Below are 22,999 nucleotides of genomic sequence, written 5' to 3' on the forward strand. Positions count from 1 at the left end.
CAGGCAGCAGTTCAGTAGGGGTTCTGCCAAGCTAACGATTGATCATGGTAAGGTTAGAAGGCGAAGTAGATGGGTTGTCAGAATCCTAAAGATATTCAGGTCTTCATTACTGGGGGTCACAGCATCCATGCCCTGCACGTTCAACCGAGTCGCTTGAGTGGTCATGCACTTACAGCCAAGCTGCACAGTAAGCAGAGCCATCTCTCTCTTTCTCCCTCTACACATTGCTTTACTTGTAAATCCAGCAGTTCTCAAAATCCGTCTTTGATTGCCAGCTGGTTGGAGATACAAAATCTAGATTTAAGGTATTTTGATACCATCTATTGCCAGGACTGTGCAGCCCTGGTTTTTAATATATTTCAAAGTATTTCAATGTGAACAACTTGCAAAAACATCAAAGCATTCCAAGTGAAAGGCAGCTTGTTACCATGCTTTGTGTGTGTCACTGAGCGGTGGAGAATATTTCCTACAACCCTCTCCCAAGGCTGTCTCAAAATACAATTTCTGTACTGGCAAAAGAGCCAGAAAGTTGGCCTGCACTTATAAATAATGAATTGCAGTCTTGTCCTGGGCCTTTGCAAGGTGAGAGCAAGGATGAGGAGCTGGGCTGTAGATGAATTTTATTTGTCATAGGAAATGTAGATAATAAGGCAGTATTTATGCATTTTCTTTGCTCAATGTTTCTCATTGCAGAGGCTCCTGCAGCAGGGCCTGGGGGGGTCACCTGGATTAGCCAAAGGGGCTCCCCGAGAAAATTAGGAATTGTTGTAATCAGAAAGTGTATTAAGATGCCTGTATTTACCATAGAGGTTCATTATGTTTTCCTTGTCTCCGCTGCCTCCTGTAATATCTTAACCATCATAACCATAATTTAATTTAAAAAAAAAAAATCCCCTTAGGTCGAGCTTCCTTGAGCAAAAATAATTGCAAACACACTGGTTCATAAACGACAGGTATTTGATCCCCACTGCACGGATTTCAGAGCTGGCAGGACTTTGAGGGAGCAGGAATGAATGGACAGTAGCGAGTGTAGCCGAGTGAATCCGAAAATCCGGCTGACCGACCAGACCTGTGTGTGTTTTCTCTCCTACAGAGGCACAGAGAAGCGTGACTGTGGAGGGAAAAAGACGTAACTACTCCGTTACCTTCCACTGCTCCTTTCTGGAGGGTGGACTGAGCATACAGAGACGTGCTTAAAAGAATTAACTTGCACGGTAAAAAAAAAAAAAAAAAAAAAAGAGGAAAAAGAAAGGAAAAACATTTACTACTTAGGAAAGAAGAAGGAACATTTCTTCTCGGCGTCTCTCTCTCTCGTATGCGGGCAGCGACACTGAACACTTGAGCGGAGCTGACTGCTGGTGAGATAACGGAGGAGCTGCCACGAATAGATACGGTATCCACGAGCGGGGTCGGCCGGGATAGGACCTCGTGTTCCTCTCTGGCAGTGGACTGCTACCTTTTTTCTCCCCCCCTCTCGTTTTACTCTCTGGGCTTCTAACTCTTCCGTTTTGGCTGTTCAAATCACTGAGGTGGATTTTCGGGGCTTGCTACAAAACTGAAGACGAGGACTAAACGGAGTGGTTCAGAGAAGACGGAGAGAAATGCCAACAGCGGTGACAAAGAGGAGATTCAGTAAGTGCAGCGTTATCTTTTCTTTCTTTCTTTCTTTCTTTCTTTCTTTTTTTTATTTATACAATGTCCCCCATTGAACTTGAGACGCAGCTTTTTCAACGTTGCCATTAACCAACTTGCTGAAATGTTGGCGAGGGCATTCATTTGTGTGTTTGTATAACGTACTTTAGAGGATAAGACTACTTAGAAAAACGCTTTAAGAGGTTGAACGATAAAGGTAAAAATATTGGAAGTCAGCTCCGTCTGACAAAACACTGGCTAGCTGCAGACAGACAGCCACGCATACAGTTTGTTGCTGTTTATTTTTATGCTAACTCTCAAAGGCACAGCGAATAACTTTGAATTGAATGCTAAAATTTAATGAGGAGTGGGTAGTAATTAGCTTTAAAGAGTGTCATAGAAATACTCAAGTCGTCAGTTTTTTATTAAACATGCCCAGATATTGAGGTGAATGGGGGGGAGAGAGAAAGAAGAGACGGATTAGGCTATTTGTCTTAATCACTCATTATTTCATGAGTGATTTTTCGATGTGCAAAGCTGCGCAGAGTTGGCAGTAAACCCAGCGCAGACACTTTTCAGTGAGCAAATTGACGCAACTGTTAGTCTTTGCAGGGATGAAAGATTCAGTCAAGCAGAAAATCAGTCGAGAATCACTAATAAAATATTACATAGGAGCAGTAGTGGTCTGTGTGGGCGTGAGCTAGTCGTCATCTAGTTTTTCTTTTTGTCTAATTGTAATTATAATGGCTTGCTCCTATTTTATTTTAACCTTATATTAAAAATGACTTCCTATCCACAGGCTGCAGTTGCTCTCCTTAAACCTGGCTTTTCACTTCACGAGAACGCGCATGAGTGCGTGAGCATGTCTTGCGTGAGCCTGAGCGCCCCCGAATATATAACATTTTTTTGCTTTCTGTTTATTATCATTACCAGAGTCACGCTTTTGAGTTCTTGTATGTCCATCTTTTGCAAAAAGCTTCTGCCATGTAGGTGTCATTCATCTGCCCTTAAAAATCACTACTGCTGCAGCACTGGCTGTGGAGACAGGTTTTGATGTCATGATTTTGCTCCTTGTAGCTGAGACAAGAAGCATACATTTCATCAATCATCCATTAGAGGATTCAATTGTAACATCTATTTTGTGACAAGCATTTCCAGGTGTGCCACTGTAGATAATAGCCTAAAGCAGTCTTCAGGTCTTGAATAGATCTGAAAGAGGGGGAGCTTTTTTTTTTTTTTCATTGGGAGGATATATACAGAAAGATTTTCAGCATTGCATCAAGCCTGCAGCCTTGTTTGGTTTATATTTAAAGAAAGGATTGGAAGCAATTTTGCAGAGTGAGTGACATGCTGAAGTAGCCTCATGGCTATCTTTTATCAATACATGAATCCGATTATAGCTGTCACAGACACAATGAAGAGACCTAACTACAAGCCAAACTGTAACAAGATGATAGAGGGTGGGATAGTTTCTTGGAATTGCATCAGAGGCTTTCTGCAACTGAACCCTAGGCCCCACTGCATGTTTAGGTTTCTAACCTTCAGCTCCTGCCAACCGTTAAGAAAGTTACATGGTGTATTTATATTCTAGATTAGGGATATTTTATAATAAACAGTCCTATAGGCTGTATCCTACATGGTGCTAATATATGAGGCCTCAGCCTACCGTAAAAAAAAAAAAAAAAAAAAAAAGGCAACGTTTTTTGTAGCCAACCCCTTGGATATCTGATACTGTTTGGATCTGTATAGAGTTACCTGTTGTTATCCGTTGGATAGATATTTCATCATTTAAATCTGTGTTGACAGTACTGTTGGCTGCCATGCTACTGAAGCATTAAGGTTTTGTTCAGTCATGTTGGTGAGTGGTTGTATGGAAGCTTACTGTGTTTATCCTGGCTTATTTTCCTGTTTATTGTCTCTTTTTATGGCCCGTGAAAGCCATTATTCCATAAATCTTTGACCTTTTTAATGTTTCCTGTATATTCTGTAAAGTCTTTTTTTTTTAAACTTTGACTGAAACACTGACATTTATTTGTGGATCAATGACACATTCTTGCATGCTATTAGGCCTTCTTCAAGACGAGAATGATTCAAGAGAAGACACGTGACTTATTTGGCTAAATCCCCCTGACTCCTGAGAGATTACAGGGTGGCACACAATGGATCACTACATCGCTTTCTTCTTTTGTTTCCTGCCATAAGAGTCAACAGTTCATCTAGCCTTTCAACTGGGATTTTTTTTAAAAGGATGTCTCTGAAAGAAATTGGTCTAGGCTCTTAGCTGTTGACGTCACTGACTGTGCATACACACTGGCAAAAGCAAGGCTGAGAAAGGATAAAAAAACACTGACGCCAACATTGAAACTGACTTTGAAGTCACCTCACCTTGAACTATGATTTTAGATTTATTTCAAAAGAAGGTAGAGTGAGATTTAAAGGCCAATATAAGTCTAAGGTACATTAAGCAATATAATTGAAGAGTGTGAATTAATAGAGAATACATTTTTTCTCAATTGATCATAATTAGAGATAAAGTCAATAAAATTAAGAGAAAATTTTATAATTTCCAAATTCTAGTTAAAATCTGTCTTAAAATATTTGATAGTGTCATCCAGCCCTATCATGCTCCTATTGTTTTGCACACATATATGCAGCAAAACACCAACAAATGAATGTAAAGCAGAATGAGGCAGATAACCTCTCATAATTAACATTCAAAAGAGAGCGCTCAAATGTTTTAATCACCTTGAATCCAGCCACACAGACACCCTCCAAACACAAAGAGCTGAGCCCAGAAAAGAGTCCAGTCCTATGTTGGTGCTGGGAATAACTGCCCCCCCCCTCCGCCCCCCCCTCAGACACACTCTGACCAGTCTCACACACTAACACTGCTTTCCAAACACCACTGCCAGAGATAGAAAGCAAAGATATAGATCCTCACCAAGAACAGCCTCTGTTACCACAAATTGGCAATCGAAAAATGACACACAAAAAAAATCATAGCAACCAAAAGAAAACTGAATATGTGGTAACTGTTCGACAGGTGAGGCTGAGACACAGATGCACCTCCTCCTACAATCTAGTACACTCAGTGAAATAAAGAACATTTGCTACAACATGCTCATCTCTGTATATTTAGAGAGCTTAGTTTAGGGGAGCTGCAATGATCAGTGGATTACTTGCCAACTATTTAATTAATCACTATCTATTTTGATACTTGCTTTTTTTCATGGCGTATCTGTTGTGTTTCATTGACCTTAATACATCACTGGCCTGTGTGAGCTTTTGTATGTAGTAGTGAAGGGTATTTCCTAGCAGGCCTGGTCTGGGGCTGGTCGCCAGAGCATCTGCCTCAGCTTCCTAGTATGCCGGTGCTCCTTGATAGTGGCCAGGCTGAATGGCACTGTTATAGAGCTCAAGCTCCTCTGTGGCCACATGCTGAAAAACCACCAGGCACAACCCTCTCCCAGCTGACGCTCTCTCATGCTTTCCATATGGGTTAAATCTTGGTAATTTCAGGGCCCTGGAGTTCTAATGAGAGGTTTTGCCCATAGTGTGTTGGTCTGTGGTGGGCGGGATCAGCGTTTCTCCAGTTTATAGGGGATTTTAACTACTCTGAGATGCCTCACTGGCCCACTGTCAGGGCGTTGGCACAGAGAAAGAAGAACTCTTTTTAACCAGGCAAACTGGTTCAAACTGGTTGTGATCGGTTGTTTGGCATGGGGGGGTTAAAGGATCCAGGATTCAAGCTAAAGTTTACATTCAAGGCTGCAAATCAGCTCAGTTATTTCAGGTTTTAAACAGCAGCTTCAGATTCTCTGCTCAGACACAGATACGAAGTGTGCTTATTTTCCACTTAGACATCAGGATAAGTCTCTCCCGCATCTATAAGGACGCCGTGAGCAACTGCTATTGTCCTGTTTAGCATCCAATCCCCACATCGGGACAGGGTGCTCTTAGTAGCACGCATGGTGGATTTTTAACAATGCTTGTTCCTTAACGTCAGCAGCATAGAAGCAAAGAGTGATTTACTACTCTGTCTGCGAGGGTAATGTAGGAGCAATTTGACTGCTGATTGAAACCAGGTCTCCCATTTCAGAGTCCACTGGTGGCATTATAAACCATTTACACCAATGTTTTACAGGGCACCCCTGCAATGGGGAAAGTGGAAACAGACACACGGCCTAAAAATGGCCCGTGCTACGATGGGAGGTCTATTTTTATCTATTCCTTGTGCGATTTGTTGTTTTTACTTAAGATGATGTTAGTGTTGCTGAGTGAAGGAGTGAATATGGATGACATTGAAAGGTCAAATGTTCGGTTAATCAGTTCCCCCTGTTTCTCATTAAAGTGGAGGGACCTCTGAGACACAGCGGATCCATCTGGTTAGAATTAGCCTGTGCTGCCTTTTCTTTAAATGCAAGAGCTTTTTGTCGAGCCATTATGTGTGAATCAGAACTGCTGTCCAAACTGTGAGAATTGGCTGAGGCAATTTGCTGCTTCAAGACCTTGTGACATTTGTGCACTTGTTCTGTATCAACATATGTTAGAAAGTAGCCATTACATAAATGGACCAAGGATCCATAATTATACTTTTACCACCTAGGCCTTAAAAACACACAACTCATTACAGAGTGCTACAGAGGAGCAAGAGGAGCAGACTTCTTCAGAGAGCGAGGGCTAACGAGCAAAGGATGTTGAGATTTAATGATTGGCCATTTATGTTGTCAGTATTCTGTTCAAGGCAAGTCAAGCTTGGTTGATGTAGCACATTTCATACATGTTAAAGCAACATGTGCTGCATCTGCTTTACAGCATGAGCCTCTCAGTAAATATTATTGCTTATAGCTTTGATTGTGACATGCATGATGTGTTGATTGACAGTCACTATGGGTATCATACGTACATTTAATGTGGTTTTAACAATGGTTAGGAGATGGACTAAATCTGAATTAGAATTTTTCTGTTTACCAATCATCATTACAGTTTATACCATGGATAAACTGACACAGGGAGGAGCTGCAAAGATAAGATATCAAAGATGAGAATCAGATACAATCCTGCTTTATTACTTGCCGACAACTTGAAAATATCTTTGCTCTTTTTGCCATAGAATAGATTTTCTGATGTGAGGAGTGCAATCTCCAGACGAGTATCATACACACAATGTTGAGTTAACCACCCATTGGTATGCATGACCAAGTCTGCAGTGAGATGTAGAAACTGTTGCTATCCATCTGCCATCCCTGTGATCTCAGATGGCCCAGATGGCTTTGCATTCTCACCACACAGACCATCTAATTAAAACTTTTAACTTTTAAACATAGAAATGTGAATTGTTTATAGGTGTCGTTATTGTTTTATTTATCCTAGGACTATGATTTTTTCTTCTTTCTGTTTGTACATGGGTAATTAGCCTCTGTCTTGTATGTAGAATAGGTTTAGGTGGTATCACTGTATTACGGTATGCCAGGGTAAGTAGAGATCCTGAATGTATGCACTTCTACGGTGAAACAATACAGACTCTGGAGTACACTTGGGGCCTGATTTACTAAAGGTCTGTGTGTGTAAAAACGTGTGCAAACTTGACATCACCCGCTAAAAATGTGCAAGCTGATCTACTAACGCAGCGCACTGAGGTTTGCGTCTTGCAACTGTGCTAACGAATGCGCAATCTATTGCACTGTGCACGCAATTTAGTACCCACTATTTGGGATCTTAGTAAATCAGGCCCTTGGAGTTTACAAGCAGCACTTGAAGGCAGCATGTAATAACCCCTCCAAGCTAGATATTCGTGTCTTGTTAAATTTGTGGTCAATGGAAGACTCAAGACTTTTCTTTGTTTGAGCTGATATTCATCTTCTGGCCTTCGGTCAGTTTGTTGCTGACATTTATTCATCTGTTTCTCCACTGTGGTACCAGCAGATGAAGGGTAAGAGACAGTGTCAATTGATTGATCTGGGAATTTTTGCTTTGCACCTCTACCTAAACAGTCATATTCATTGTGTGTTTGGTGGGGTTTGGTTGGTTGATTGACGCATATTTTTGTGGGTGGGGCAGTGTTCATTGACCCTTATAACGGGTCAGGTCGATGCACATATTAAAAAACCCCACCCTGCACATCATCACGGGGACAGTGTCATTAATGTCATGCATGCTACAATGACTTTTATCACCAGCAGCTCAGCTTTGACATTTTTTAAAACACTGTCATATACTGTATACCCTGGTGAAATGTCAGGAAGGTATGAAGGCATGGAAAAATACATACCGCCCACTGCAGTTGTAAATATTTGCGATATAAACATTTGAGGATACACTGAATCAATTTATCTACATTTTGTGATGCTAATACATAACCTTTTTTGTGGTACTATATGTGCTATTCGTGTCACATATTGCAGAGGAATGTACTGATTTTTCCACAGTGTTATTAGCAGATTGCTCATCCAATCAGCAATCAGAGTAATGCAGTTTGTCTTGGACTTACATGAGTAATTTAAAAGTGAACAACACTCATAACAACACAGTGTTTAGCAAATAGTTTTATGGTTTCAGACATCATTGGCACTCTAGTCCAGCAATGTGAAATTCAATTATTGTTTTTGTCCAAACAGAATAATTACAGGTTTGTGTGTTCTTGATGAGTAAGGTGCTTACTCATAATTTGCCTGCTGGTAGGGGGATTGTTTTATTTTTTCAGGGATGTTAATGTTTGTTTGTTTGTTGTTGTTGGTCTGTTAGCCTGTTGGCTCACCACTTTAATCCAAACTGAAATATCTCACTAAACTGTCAGATGTATTGGCATTACATTTTTACGTTTGATGTTAGTGATCCCCTGGGCTGTACTATAGCGCCACTAGCAGGTTGACATTTTGGGCTTTTAGTGAAATTTCTCAGTAGTTGTTGGCTGGATTGTGACATATTCATGCTGCCCTGAGGATGAGTCCTAATGACTTTTGTAATCCCTGAAATATATAGACATTCATAGTGCCTAAAGGATGAAGTCTACTGTCTGGTGATCGCCTGAGTTGTCCTTAAAGTGCCACCATGAGGTTCAAATTTTAGTTTTTTGGTGAAATGTCTGTTTGATGGATTTACATGCAATTCAGTAGAAATAACTATGGTACTCAGAGGATCCCTTTTTTCCTCCTCTAGGGTCAACGTTTCCACTTGACCTGACAAATATCATCTATGGAATATCAAGCATTGCACAAACACGCTGCATTTATGCACCAAGAATAATATCATCCTGCTACTAAATAGAGCAAGTTGTAGCTTAAAATAGAGGAAATGATTAACAATAAGACATCATTTATATAACAAGTTTCACTAACTAGTATCATGAATGTTTTTTGCATCAAACTGGATAGTCAGACTTTGAAGCTAATGTTGCTCCTATACCGTTTCTCTTCTTTGGTCTGTCACTTCTCTACTCTGTCAATGATTATAGGGTATTTCATTCAGGAAACTCAGATACCAGTAAAATGAGCTCCCGTGCTGTTTCCCTCGCTGTGGTCTCTGTGGTTGCCGTGGTCACACAGCGATCCATGGAGGCAAGTTGAAAAAGATGAACCATCATAACCTCTGATGGCAGTGGCTCAGACCCTGTGCATGTTCACGAGACCGTCAGCCGCCCCCTCGCTCCCCTTGCTGCTGACCTCGGGTATGAGGGCGTCAATAAATGTGGTACTGATGGTGTGCGCAGATTGATGGCAGTGCGTGTTCTTGAGGTATAACAACACATTGTACCCATTTAGTATCACCAAATGCAGCGCTTGATCTGATACGTGCGATGAATCAAACTATTGACCATGCAATTTACTCGGTGTCTGCTGAACAATGCAGTCGCGTGGTTGTTCAGCTGAAGTGATGTCTCCTGTTTTTGACACCACATGTGGCTGTTTTTTGTTGTTATTGTAAAATGCTGCTTTTGTTTCTGGTTATCCCATAGAGAAAGCACTTGTGATGGGACAAAACTCCATTGTTATATGTTTCAGCTCTGGAATAATATACTTTTATACTTTCCTATCATTGAGTGTTAAAGTGAATTGATAATGAAAATATGAGACTCATTTTCAGGTGGTCCCCATTTTTCCAGAGCTGAAAATAGCCTATATAAAATCCTGATGCCACTGTAATACATCAAATCTGACTGTGAATTGTATGAATCATTAGAGCCCAAATAGCCTTGTGTCCTCTGTGGGTTATAACATCTTATGGTAGACATTCTGTATGGATACTCAGCATACATTAAGGCATAGAAGACTAATCCTAACCCTAACCCTAACCCTTTAAAAAAAAATCTTCTGTATTGGTAATGTACCAGGGAGACATGTTACATGCGTGTAAAACCCCAGTGCCTTGACACCGCATTTGCCCGGTCAGCAGAAGTGTTCAGATGATGCACTCTTTCATTTCAGACAAACGCTGAATGGGGACAAATGGCGCAACAGCTCACTGGCTGGTGTCATTGGTTTTGCTTGTCACTGTCAACCAATCTTGTCAGGTTCTCTTCTAATTAGAGAAACACACACACACACACACACACACACACACACACACACACACACACACAAACACACACACACACACACACACAAACACACAGGCGGTACCTGAATTGATGCAGAACATTACATGAAGGTCAAACAGTCAGCCGTCTTATCAAGCTGGACTTAAATGTCACATACGCCATGCTTTTAAAATGGAGGAAGAAATTTGATAAATGCACACAGGTTATGTTGATTAAATATCGACTGCAATGAACAATGAGACAGTTTTTCACACTGAGGCCGGCCTGGATTCTAAATTTTCGTGAACATTTCAGCAGCACATGATAGCAGATCTGTCATTTGAGAGATGGAAATCATGTTCTCTTTGTCATGCATTTACTTTTAATATTCACTATTGACAGTTATAATGATGCATAAATATTGATGAGATGAGTCTGACAGTCATAAAGCCATTCTTTATGTTGTTAGAGAAGGAAATCATGACTTTGCGTTCTCTTTTTATTGGAAGGATGTCAGTACACCACAGCTTTTGCCTGTTTTGGGTTTTTTTCTCTTCTCTAAAAGCTCCGTTCCTCAAGGGAATCTCTGTCCAAGCCATTACCAGTTTTGGCGAGAATATGGTTACACAAGTACATGGGCGGTTGGAGTATGAAATTGTGTGCACTTTGAAGTGCAAAAATCATGCTGACTGTTAGGAAAAAGAATTACAAATCAGTAGCGAGATACTTTGTCAGGTAGCTTATGGAAACGGTTAAGCTACTTCCTGACTGACAGTTGAAACCCACAGCTGAAGGCAGATTTGATCACACTTGCATAAAGACTGTCTAACAACAATTTTATTTTTGCATACAGAAGAACAAATTACAGTCGCTGACGATGTGTTGATTGTCACAAATGAAACCTCTGACACAGGATCCCTCATTGGCAGTAGCCGGTGCTGCTAAAGCACAGCAGTGTATGGCAGAAAAGTGCATGCCTTGCACTCCGTCGGCCCCGCTGATACGGCAGATGGATAGGATTTTAGGAAGTGGGGGCGGGGCTCTTTGGCAGTGAGGGACGGAGATGACAGCTCATCGTCCGTGGAGGGCTACCAAGGGCCTTGGCTCTGAGCACCTACTGTGTCCTCCTGACAGAACCTTGATGCCATCAGAGACCATTAGTGTTGACAGCGTGTCATCATGTCACACTGCAGCTCATGGTCAAGCAATGAATAAGTAAGAACAGTAAATAAAGATGGCACACTTGGAAATAAACAGGATTTTGCTTGTTCCTCTCATGTACATCACATTGACTTAATATTTTGACTAAGCCACATACAGGCTGTTCAGATGATGCTTTATTTGTAATATTTCCCCTGCTGTCCAACTACTGTCTGGGCCTGTGGCCTTTGCTCGGAGCAGAGACTTTCTAGAAAGCCTCTACAGTGTTGGAGATGTTTTTCAAGATGCCATGATTTGATTAAACCCGAATGTATGACACAAGTGAAGACAAGTGACTCTAATAAAGCCATGTAATGCAATAAGTCAGTGACTGAATTAAGGGCTGAGAAAGGCTTAAGAGTGTGCTGTTCTCACAGCTAGGCCTAATTTTCCCCCAAAAATTGAAAGACTTAAGTCTACTTACTGTAAATAATTTACTCTCAGGGCTTGTGCTTGTCATGTGTGAAAATGATTTCACATGGTTGGGTTCAATGAAAACACATACTATATGTTTAAGTTTGGAGTGATGAGATATGACATTGTGGGAATTTGAGTTTTTTTCTTGAGTTTTACTGCATATTTTTAAAAATACATTTTTCTCAAAATCAGATGTTTTAACTATGCTTCTTATATAAAGCCGACCTGGCGTCCCATTACATAAATTAATCACACACTATTTTAAGTGAGAAAATTGCCAAGAGATAAGGCTGAAATTCCTAATACTTTCCATCGGTTTTACTGTTCCACTCTCTTATCTCGGTAAAAGAAGATGAAGTAACAGGGAAGGAATAAGCACTGTTACTTCTGAACTTGCTTTTAATGGAATGTCCATGCAGTGACTGAAATGATGGGTTGTTTCCTGTGTCCTGTTTATATATAAATATGGGATGTGATGATATAAATGACCCAATACACAGTTTCACATTACCAGCATTCATCAGACTCACAATAAGTACGTTTCAAGGTTACACACTGTAATGTAGAGCTGAAATCATGTAGAATTTTCCTAACTGTAGTCAGGAAGTAATGGAATATCACAGCATGAGGTTACACAGTGGTTTGGGTTGGGGAAGGAGGGGAACCCATTTAGCTCTATCTGTAATAAATAGGGCTGTCATGGTGAAGGAATTTCCCCTGCAGTGATTTAGGGTGGCTCAACAGCGCGATTAGTGGTCATATGCAGTATTAGCTCCTTTTTTTTGTGTGTGAAAATTTAAGTATGCTCGTCTGATTGTGTGTTGGCCGAATGGAGCAGCAGTACCTGGCCTTCATCCGAGTCCCCTTAAACCTACGATTTATGAATGGAATCTGGTTGGACAAGCTATTAAATTGTATGGTTGGTGGAAAACGACTTTAGCGTGCTGCCTGCAGCTGCACAGTGATACAGGAGAGTTTAGATATAAACTGGGATAAAATATTCACACAGACATGTTGTTAACTACCCGGTGTTAACAGCACAGTTCACCCCGAGCTCAGCTCTGTCATGGGGACTTGGTGCCATGTTAGCTTGTTAGCCTGGATGCTAGCTGGAGGAAGGTTTTGCGAGGACCGGACTGGTGGATCTGCCGAACACTGAACACAAACGCATTGAAGAGCCTAGACACTGGATAAAATGCTGCTTTCCATTTCTCCAAGGTCTACAGTTTATTTTCTATTGAAACACAACTATGTTGAGTTATAAATGATTCAATATTTATTTTTATGGGAACAGATATATAAGTAAAACATTCACTGAACTGACTAATCTCACATATAACAACATTTACAACCTAAGCTTATTTCTAATATTTGTTGCAGCAGGGAGTTTTATTAAAAAGAAACCTCTACAATGCAATATGAAATACATGTGCAATTATATAGAGATTAAATTAAATTAAATCTGAAAGGTCAACATGAATTCATGTCTGTTTAGAAATGTGTGTTTATTATTTATTACAGTTAGACCATATTAGACCCCTGAATGGAGAAAGCTTTCTGTCCAAATGCGTCAGGCTTCATCATTTGACATTTTATAATTCCCCATAGATAACTCAGAGTAAATGAGCCAGAAATGCTGAGATGTTTAACCATATCACCTTTGGAAAAACCTAGTCATGTGCACATGTGTAGACATGCACAAGGTATTTAGTAAATTTAGTGTCTTTGTAAAAATCGATGTAATTTCTTTAGACTGAGGCATAGTGAGACATGACTTTCAATTATGCTATAAAATGAAGCTTATATAATACCATAATAGACTATACACAGACATTTTTTGGCATAGTCTTAGAAAGTAGGGGTTTCTTCCACATAAAACATGATTATAAACAACTATTTTTGACAAAGATCCATTTTAATGTGTTTTATAATAAATTATGATGAAGATGTACTGAGCAGGACATTTTAGTTAAAAGATTGGCAGTGCTGTGTGAGGGACAAACTATCCAATGGTGACACTCTTTCTAAATGGTCTCATTCAATTCTTGAGATTATATCATATTTAAATAACATATCTGAACACAACTAAAAAGTACAGTGTGGTTAAAGCTCAGAATAGGACAGACAGACTGAGGCAGACTCAGTGTCTGGCTCATTTGGACTTGGACTTGTGTCAGTCTTTGCCTATTCCTACTGTCCAGATAGTGATTTCCGGCAAAGTGTAATTCCCCAGCAGTAATACACACACACACACACACACACACACACACACACACACACACACACACACACACACACACACGTACACACACAGGCTATTCAATTATGTAACTTAATGAACTGATGCAAAAACCCATATGGAGTATGCAGTTCCTATGAGCTTTGAAATAAAGTCCTTATCTTTTAGGTATTTGGCAATATTTTATTCCCAGTTTACTGTGGAGGTGGCACTGCCAGCTTCTTTTTCTCAACCTAAATACTGTCAGCACTGAGTCATTATGACTCTTAACTTGATTTTTGGCACTCCTCAGTCATAGTTCAAACATTTTCCTTTGTAGCCTCCTTTCGTTTCTGCCTACCAGAAACAGTCAAGAGCCCCTATAGACACAGCAAGGTGATATCCACGCTGCAGCTCCTTCTTAAAAAGGGTAATGATTCATGAGGCCAGCTCTCCTGTCCCTGGGGCGGAGAGGAATAGCTGGCATTATCTTCCGCAAATGGGTTTGAAAATGGTCTTGGCCAGGTTGACCAAGGCACTGATTTATAGCTCAGGATGCGCTGAATGGTTAGCTCTCTTTTCTAGCATAGGTATGAGCCCCCCCCCCCACCACCACCACCACCCCTGAATGCACAAAAACAAAACTCACATATATACTCACAGCTCCACGCTTCACTGCTTACAATCTGTGTATCTTTAGGTCAATGTTAGAAAAAGATGCCAAGAACTAAATGTATGGTGCAGAAGTAGTGAGTGAAAGAATTAGCCCATTGTTCTTAATGTGTCAAGCAAACGTATTAGCAGTTTTTCCACCTCTATTTTTCTATGTCAAGGCCTATATATAGATATGAACCTTATCCTTGACAAAGAAACCACTGTACTCCTGAAAATATTTCCTTTTTATATTAATTCTGAAAAGAAAACTCTTTTAAGATAGTGTGAAAAAGTGTGGCTAAACCCTTTCAGATAGTTAAGAAAGTGGGCTGATTGCTGTGTGTGTCTTCCTCTAATAAGCTTTATATCTGTGCCCAGCAGGTCTCAATTCCTACTTCCAGCCAGGTTAATATTGCCTACCATATTTGAGATAATTAATTGACAGAGTAAATTGAAAATGTTTGAAAAAGCTGGACTCACTTGAAACAGAATAGATTTATTCAAGCCTCCAATTGCCACAGAGCAATTAATGTGGCAAATAACTTCACTGAGCCTCCAATCTCTTAGTTGGACAGACTTTTAGTTGTCTGATTCCCACACTGGTTCTCCCGCAGTACACAGAAACGGTCTTTATGCTTCACACGCAAACAGGCATTAGGCTTTCTTTAAGTCAACAAGGATTACTAACTGACAAAGTGTAAGTTATAGTAATGACGAAGCAACCTGCATGTTTTCACATCAAGCATGTCCTTTCCTGTGATTGTGTTTAGCCTTTTCTCATCAGAATTGCAGAGACTTGCAGAACCAGGAGGGAGGGCAAGCCAGACTGCAAACAAGGGTTGCACAAACCGGATTTGACTAACTTCGTGAAGCGTTTCAAATGCAAACTGACAGAGAATGTTTTGAGCCAACATCACCTGCTTCTAGTGGCACAGTCCGCCCCATTAGAAAATTCCCAGTCCTGTCTCACCATTGTTACATAAGATCTCCATAAAGGCAGAGAGGGAGCTCACATCTCGTGTCTCTGAGGAGCCACGGGGACTTTCCAGACCAGAGGATCACCAGCCGTTGCTTTGGGTTTTAATGAGTGACATCTAAAGTCTGTATGTCTCTGAGGTCTTCACATAGTGTCTGTCCACGCCATCAACCATCTTCTAAACCCCCCTCCCTCCCCGATCAGAAAATCACTTTTTTCCCGAGCTGGGTGTTAATGATTCTAAATGTTGTACTTACAAGTGGATTATTTAAAAGGCTACGTGTCAGACAGATCTTTATCTGGCGGCATGGCAGCTTGACTCGGACTCACTCTGCTTCCTTTCCCTGCATGTTGATTAGCTTGTTTTTCTCCCCGTTCCTCGCTTTGCTGTGTAGTCGTCTGTGCTAACACATCTCATGTGAGCAGGGCATAGTTAGAGAGCTCACACGGAATGGTTAATCCCTCTCTGTCTTGTATACTTTAATGTAATGACATTGAATGGAACATAGGAAAGACTACAAGGCAAATGTTTCATGCATAAAGTAAACAATATGGTGAGATTTCCCATTCTGGATCAATCTGAATTCTGAAGCTACAAATTATAGGATTTATTTTGAGTGTAGTGTGTGTGATTCTACAGAAGATTCATTGAAACCTCTCGCAAACACATCTGTTGTAGCAGGTTGGTTGTATAGAACATGCAATTAGATTTCTTTCTGTCATGTGATTAATGCTCAGCGTTATTTTTGTTGTACGAACCACTGATTACGGCTGAAATCATGAATGCAGACATAAATAGAGGATTTGATCCTTTTCACATATGATTAGGTAATCACACGTTTTCAAGTAAAGGAAAATCAGTGATTTAAACACATCGTTCCTGTTGGAAAATGATTGCTGAAAATGTGAGAAGACTGTGAACTATGTAATAGTGCGTTCAACTATTTTTCTCTATTTCTGTGTTCAGGATTGTTTGGGTGGGCCTGAAATAGTGACTCTATGGCGTAGAGGTTTTACTAGCACCCCTCACCCCGCCTATATAAAAAGTAGAGCACACAACCTCATAATTACTATTTTTACACCGGGTTATTTTACAAACTTTCATTGGAAACGACTGGGGTTCACTTTGGATAATCTGTCGCTTAAAAGCGCAGTGTTAGAAGCAGTTGCTCCAAGGGTGACGGCCACAATGAAGCCACCAGTAACCAAAGGAGTGAGTAATGTTAAGTGCACCAAACTCTATTGAAAAAAACTTGGTAATTGCAATTTGGTATAATGTTGATTGGTAATGCATCTCTTGTGAACATTTCAGTAACATTTGTACTAAAATGGGTCCACATTTACCTTCAAAATATGTGCCTGATTGAACAGAAGCTCCTGATGTAACTCTGTTTTCAAAGTGTGCTAATGTGTATAATATGTGCTGCTTGCCTTACACTACAAACAAGGCCTATTTTAAAATGAAAAATATTTTGACAGCCCCCAACGAGGCGGGGTGGTTAATGATTTATTATTATTACTAATACTTTTTTTATGCCCTAAGGTGATCATTGTATTTGACTGCAGTTCTCGTTCTTGTTCTGTGTGAGCTCACCAAACCAAATTCATATCAACTATGTTGAGATGGCAGTAAATGATTGAAACCTGCAATAGGACCTATTTTAAATAGTGTATTATTATACAGGAGTTTGGTATGAATGTTGTAAACTCAGAGGCTGTTCATCTGGACTGTGCTTTTCAGAGAAGACACTGTGGTGTGACAAACTCAGTACATATTGTATTTTTGCTTTACACAGTCTTTTAAGTTCTCAGGCTGTATACATTTCACTCAAATAAGGATTTTGATCAGCTTACTGTTGTGTGAAAAAAAACATTGTTGGCAACTTAACCTCTGATTACAACACTTGCTGTGGTGTGGTGCTTTAGAGATAAGGAGAAGCAATGCAATATTTGGCAGAAAAAGTGCATTTATTCAGTGATAGTCAGCTATTATAATTTAATAGGAGTAACCCTTATGATACATTTTTCATGTTCTCAGTGAACACTTTCAAAGTAAATGGAAAAGTGCATTGATAGTGGTATTCATGATTGCTTTTCATATGTGTAACTCAGATGTGACAAAGGGAAAAGTCCTGACTTGCCCACCCATAAAAAGCTTATGAGATGGGATTTGAAGTGAAGAGCAAAGTACCTGCTGAGAATCTTACCCAAGGCAAATGAAGAAAGCGGCTCTAAGTTTTTGTTATCTTTCTCTCTTGGAGGTCGGAAAAGATCATCAATCTTTGATTTTAGAAAAGCCCACTGTAATATTTCAGCAGCCTTTAAAACTCCTTCCCAACCTTTTTTCTCTTTTTTTCAGTTTATAGTGACACTGACTTATTCTATAGTCAGCTCTTTGTTCTAAAAAATTGATTATAAAAAATAAGGCTAAGGCAGCACAATCACTTAATAACAAGGTACCAGTCATGTGCAGCAGCAAGGCCAAAAAAAGAGTATTTCTCACTTTTTGCTGCTACAAGTCTTATCTGCGTTTTTGTACCTGCACAAAGCCAAGACACTTTGATCTGATCTGAAAGTAATGTTCAAGCATACTTTATCTGCCAAAGGAAGCGCGGCAACCAAACAAACAAACATCAAAGTAAAGTCCAGCAAGTTGGGGAAATAAGTATGATTAATTTAATTGAAAAATTAATTGGAGTTCTAATTGACTCCCTCTGAGGTAAACGTGTGGATGTTATCTGATTAAAAAGGGAGGAACGAAGTGAAACAGTAAGACACTGAACAGTCATAGGGTAGTTAGTTACAGGGGCAACAGATGAAATACAAAACTATAACCTACACAACTATTACGCCTGGTGTTTTGTACTATTAGTGGTCCAGTTATGTTAGCAATTTGTACAAAGTAAACAAAGTCAATCTCACTTTTGATGCCTCATTTTTCATCCATAGAAAAACAGTCAATGAGTAAAGTTGTATGTTTTGGTGGTTGATGATATTTTAAACTGTACAGTAGCTTTTTGTTATGCCCACATTTTAATACTTTAAATTTGGGTTTGAATCCAATCAGTATACATTTCCCTCCATAATATATCTCCACTGTGCATACTTAACTTGAAGGAGGTCAATATTTGAAACATTTTTGACAGCTCTACGGTTACTGCTTTCCTTTGATGGTTTCATATTATATTTGGTAAAGTCTTGCACAGTGCTCAATAAGTGTCAGTGTGACAAATGTAGCAGAAGTCTTTGGACAGGATTTGAACAGCCTGTCTTCGTTCCAAGCGTAAACAAATTACTTGAAGTTTAAAAGCAGTTTCCAACCAATAGCAAACTGGAGGCAACCGCCACCCACTTCAAAACGACTCCACTTGCATCGCCCACCAATGAACACCAATAATCATCATTAATTGTAACCACATGGTTTCTCGTTTGCATCACAAAATAACGCCTGTTTGGCTCAGATCCTGTTCCAGGACATTTATCCCACTGTGTTGGAAATTCTGACTAATTCTGGCTTGACTGATCTAAAGCTAATGGTTTTGCAACTACATTTGTAGCTGCCCACTTGTGATTGGACTGCTCAAGGAAAATTAAAGTGCTGAATGGGAACAAAGTCTTAGATGCAGGGACTTTCCACACTGTGAGGTTAGGGGAATCAAGGTCCCAGGTTTCTGGTTGGGAATCAACAATCTGGAGTCCTCCAAAACGCCAACAAAGAAAAAGTGATTTATAAGATAAGCAAAAATAATTTGTGGTCGTCTGCATATTCATTGCTGACTTGTCCCATTATTCAGAGGCTCATTTACATTTTAAGCAGCATATCATGGTCAAGGACTGTGTGTACTTCCCCCCTGTGGGCCTCTGGAGCATTCCAATGAGTTTAGTCTTTGAGGGAAGAGATGGGCCTATTGATTAGAGACAGTCTGACCTGTGGTGGTAGCAGATGAGCAGTCCCTCAAACTTAAAGCTTCAAAAGGGAACCAGGTCAGCGGCTGACCTCATTCAAACTCAATTAAGACACCAAAAAGTTTGCCTTTATTTTGTAATCATCATTTAACATGGATTAATAACTTAATTGGGTTTGTCAGATCAATGGATGTATAGTACTGTGAAGTTTTAAGGAGAGGCTGGCCTTTCAACTTGTGATTCATGTCTCGCCAATTATCTAGCTCCTAGTGGCTTTCATCCGCAGCAATTTTTGTCACAGATGTTAAGTGCCAGTAAATGTTTGTCAATAACGCGTCAGTCCGTCTGGGTTGATAAATATACAACATGTGTTGTTTTGGATGTGTTACAATCTAAATATCAGCTGTGTGGGTGCTAAAAAAATGGTGAAATCACACTTCCTTTGGTGTTTAGCCAGGGAAAATTTGTGTGGATTGATTCAACATATAGAGTCATGCTTAAATCCTCATATATCTGAAATGTCATTTTCAGGGCTACAGAGGAACTGATACATTGGATAGCCATATGTTTTGACAGTGGAGGCACAAACCAATAAATGATCCACTGATACGATGGAAAATGTAATTACTACCACATTAGTTTTACAATGATGGAATTTTAGCAGGTAATTACCACCAATATTAGTTGATATTGGACTCATTCTGATGTTTTTTTAAAAATAGAAATACATTTTTTTTTTTTTTAAATTCTCATCAGCATGTGCAGAAGTGAGTTTGGTACTTAACATATTTGTGTGAGAGCATCCTCTGTTGGCTCTGTGTTTATAACACTCTCTGGTACTGCTAAGCACCCTAGGCTACAGAATGATGAATTCATTGTTGCCTCCTCTTCACTGTTGCATGTTTTATAGTGATGTTCAAGGACCATACTGGTGTTTTTGCATGTTTTAGCCCAATCTTAAATGTGCTTGTGCTGTGCAATGTACTGGAGCAGCTGCACTTGCTTCATTCATTAGCAGGCGTGGTGGCTGACATTTGCAATGGTATGTGGTGCCTTTATTTGCTCCTTGGAAACAATATATGATACTTCTGTTGTTGTTAAAGAGAAATGGAGCAAAGCATTATTATACAGTCTACAGGGCATGTTTATTGTATGTTTGTGTCTTTTGGGGCTTTCCAGATACTGGCTTTCTGTTTACCTAAAAAAGATGAACATCAGTGGACAGTCAGGAAAAGGTGTGTGTGTGTTTGTGTGTGTTTGTCTTCTCTGCAGCTCGTGTTCATAGTCATTTTCATGTCAGGATGCACTGAATATATTATGGCTGTGGACTGATCCTTCTTTACAATCTTTTATGGTGTCATTGCACATAATTTAGCCTTATTGTGTTCGACCAATGTCAAAATGCACAATAGTGATTTTTATAGGCTACAGAGGAAATAATAGCAATAATTAATTATTATTGCTGAGATATTCCATATTTATACATTTCATAATTTTAACATACTTTACCATACAAGGCTTAGCTGGAAGTGATGCTGTATGTTCTGTGCAAAGGCAACATTGTAAAATTGGATACACTACAGTATTTCAGGAGTAAACCATCATCCTTAAATGAAATCTAGGGCTTGTTGTAGCAGAGCTTGGAAATCTCTCTGAAGTTGAATTGGCTGATTGACATCAGTCGTTTCTAATACTTCACAAGCATTGACTCACAGCTGTGTGGTCAATAACATCCAATCACATTCATGCAGGTGTGCAGCGTGGACATGTATGTTCATGTTGAGCTGCTCAATTCTGGTCAAAACTCAATTCTTGCAACCATCAGTATGAACAATAAGCTATTAACTCAATGAGAACATGCAGTAAAATGGTTTTATCATTGTGAAGTGTAATTCAGTAATCATATTCACTGCCTAAGAAGCATTTTGTCTAGTGGAGGCTGCAATTCATATGAATATCTCCAAAGATGAGCTGAATACAAATCCTGTGAAGACTGTAGAGCATCAGACAAATTACCCATATACAAATTAGAACTGCAAAATTAAAGATTTCCTCTTCCGTGTGGTACATGTCAAGGTTGTCTCCGTCATTAAGAGATGGGAGCGACTGACACTTCGGGGTCCACGCTGGATCTTAAAGAGCGCTGCGGCAGCCACAGGACCAGAGCTCAGTAGGTGTCCGTCCTGAGGCACTTCTCCCCTCTGGTGCTCTGCTCCTATGTGAGCATGTGCTTCTTCACATTAGCAAGAGCAACATTGCAGCTGCCATTTTACTGAGCTGGTTAAAAGGCCTCTGCAGTGTTTGTGTGTGATGCTTACACTAGAGGAGCAGTGAGAGCCTGTGCAAGGACTTGATCCTCCAGCACATGTCAATAAACAGACTGGAGAGAGGAGGATTATATTGCTTTTGTCAATCTAGAAAGTCAGGAAAAATATATGGCAGTTTTGCCTGAGGATGACTGCAAATAAATCAATATCCTGGCTGCTTTTTACGTCGGCGTCTATATGCGATCTTCATGTAAGATTGGATTCACAATAAGAATTGTCTTGTGGCTTGGGATCACTTGCTTGATCAGGCCTGAAAAAGCTATTTGACTTGTTATAAATACAATCTTCACCTCTTTGTTCTGTTGTCTTGCCCTTTATGTAACCAATGAGATTTGTCACTAGAGCTATTTTTTCATTTAAATTATCGCATTTTAATATACTGAACAAAAAGTATTCTGTTTTTTTGTAAAGGCATGAGTGGAGCCTGTCTTACAAAATACATAATGATATATGTATCATACACTCAATACAACAACTAGAATAGATGCAAATTGCAAATACATGTCAGTGGGAGTGGAAGATGTTTTAAGTTGAGCCAAAAATTCACACGTATCTCAAAGCTGTATGAATGTGCTTTATGGATGTAAAGAGAGGAGAGGAGAGGAGGAAAAGGAGAGAGACTGGAAGGAAATAACTGGTAGTCAGAGGCTGAACTGAACACAAGCACAGAAACACACTCCCTCAAACGCAGTCCTGTTGTTGCGTGCTAGCTTACAGCTAATCTACAGTCATGTATTTTGGCTGTTGATCCAGCGGTCAAGCTTATACACAATGTTTTTCTTCAGCTTGTGTGTTTTTCTGTCTTTTATTGAAATAATAATATTTAGTGTAATAGAATAAAGTAGAAAGAAAGAGGGAAGATGGAAATGAACCTTTTGTAACTGTTTAATGATCTACATAAAAATCTACTAAAATATAGATGTCAGTTCTAACCCTCTGCCTCGACTGCATACCTGTCTGTATTTGTTGTGCTTTCATGATGCATAGTCATTATTGACTTAATTTTAATTATAGTTCTGTTGTGTTTTTTTAATCAAAGCAAAGAAAATCAGCTGAAGGTTAATTATTCCCTATGTTTAGTAAATAATTATGAATGATAGGATGTGCAGTTCCATGTATGAGCACCACTGATCTGTTGCATGATCAAAAAGGTT

The 22,999-nt window shown here is 39.7% G+C and overlaps 1 protein-coding gene across 1 annotated transcript in view; it reads left to right on the forward strand.

Moving 5' to 3' along the window:
* The first annotated feature begins 1,151 nt into the window (after positions 1-1,151).
* The window catches only part of LOC128369548 (receptor-type tyrosine-protein phosphatase F), a 181,655-nt gene continuing 159,807 nt past the window's right edge, over positions 1,152-22,999 (forward strand). The window contains exon 1 of the mRNA XM_053330624.1: positions 1,152-1,632. The gene's annotated coding sequence lies outside the window, so the exon portion shown is untranslated. The remainder of the gene's footprint in view (positions 1,633-22,999) is intronic.

Source organism: Scomber japonicus, chromosome 12 (genome assembly GCF_027409825.1).
Source record: "Scomber japonicus isolate fScoJap1 chromosome 12, fScoJap1.pri, whole genome shotgun sequence".
NCBI classification, from domain to species: Eukaryota; Metazoa; Chordata; class Actinopteri; order Scombriformes; family Scombridae; genus Scomber; species Scomber japonicus.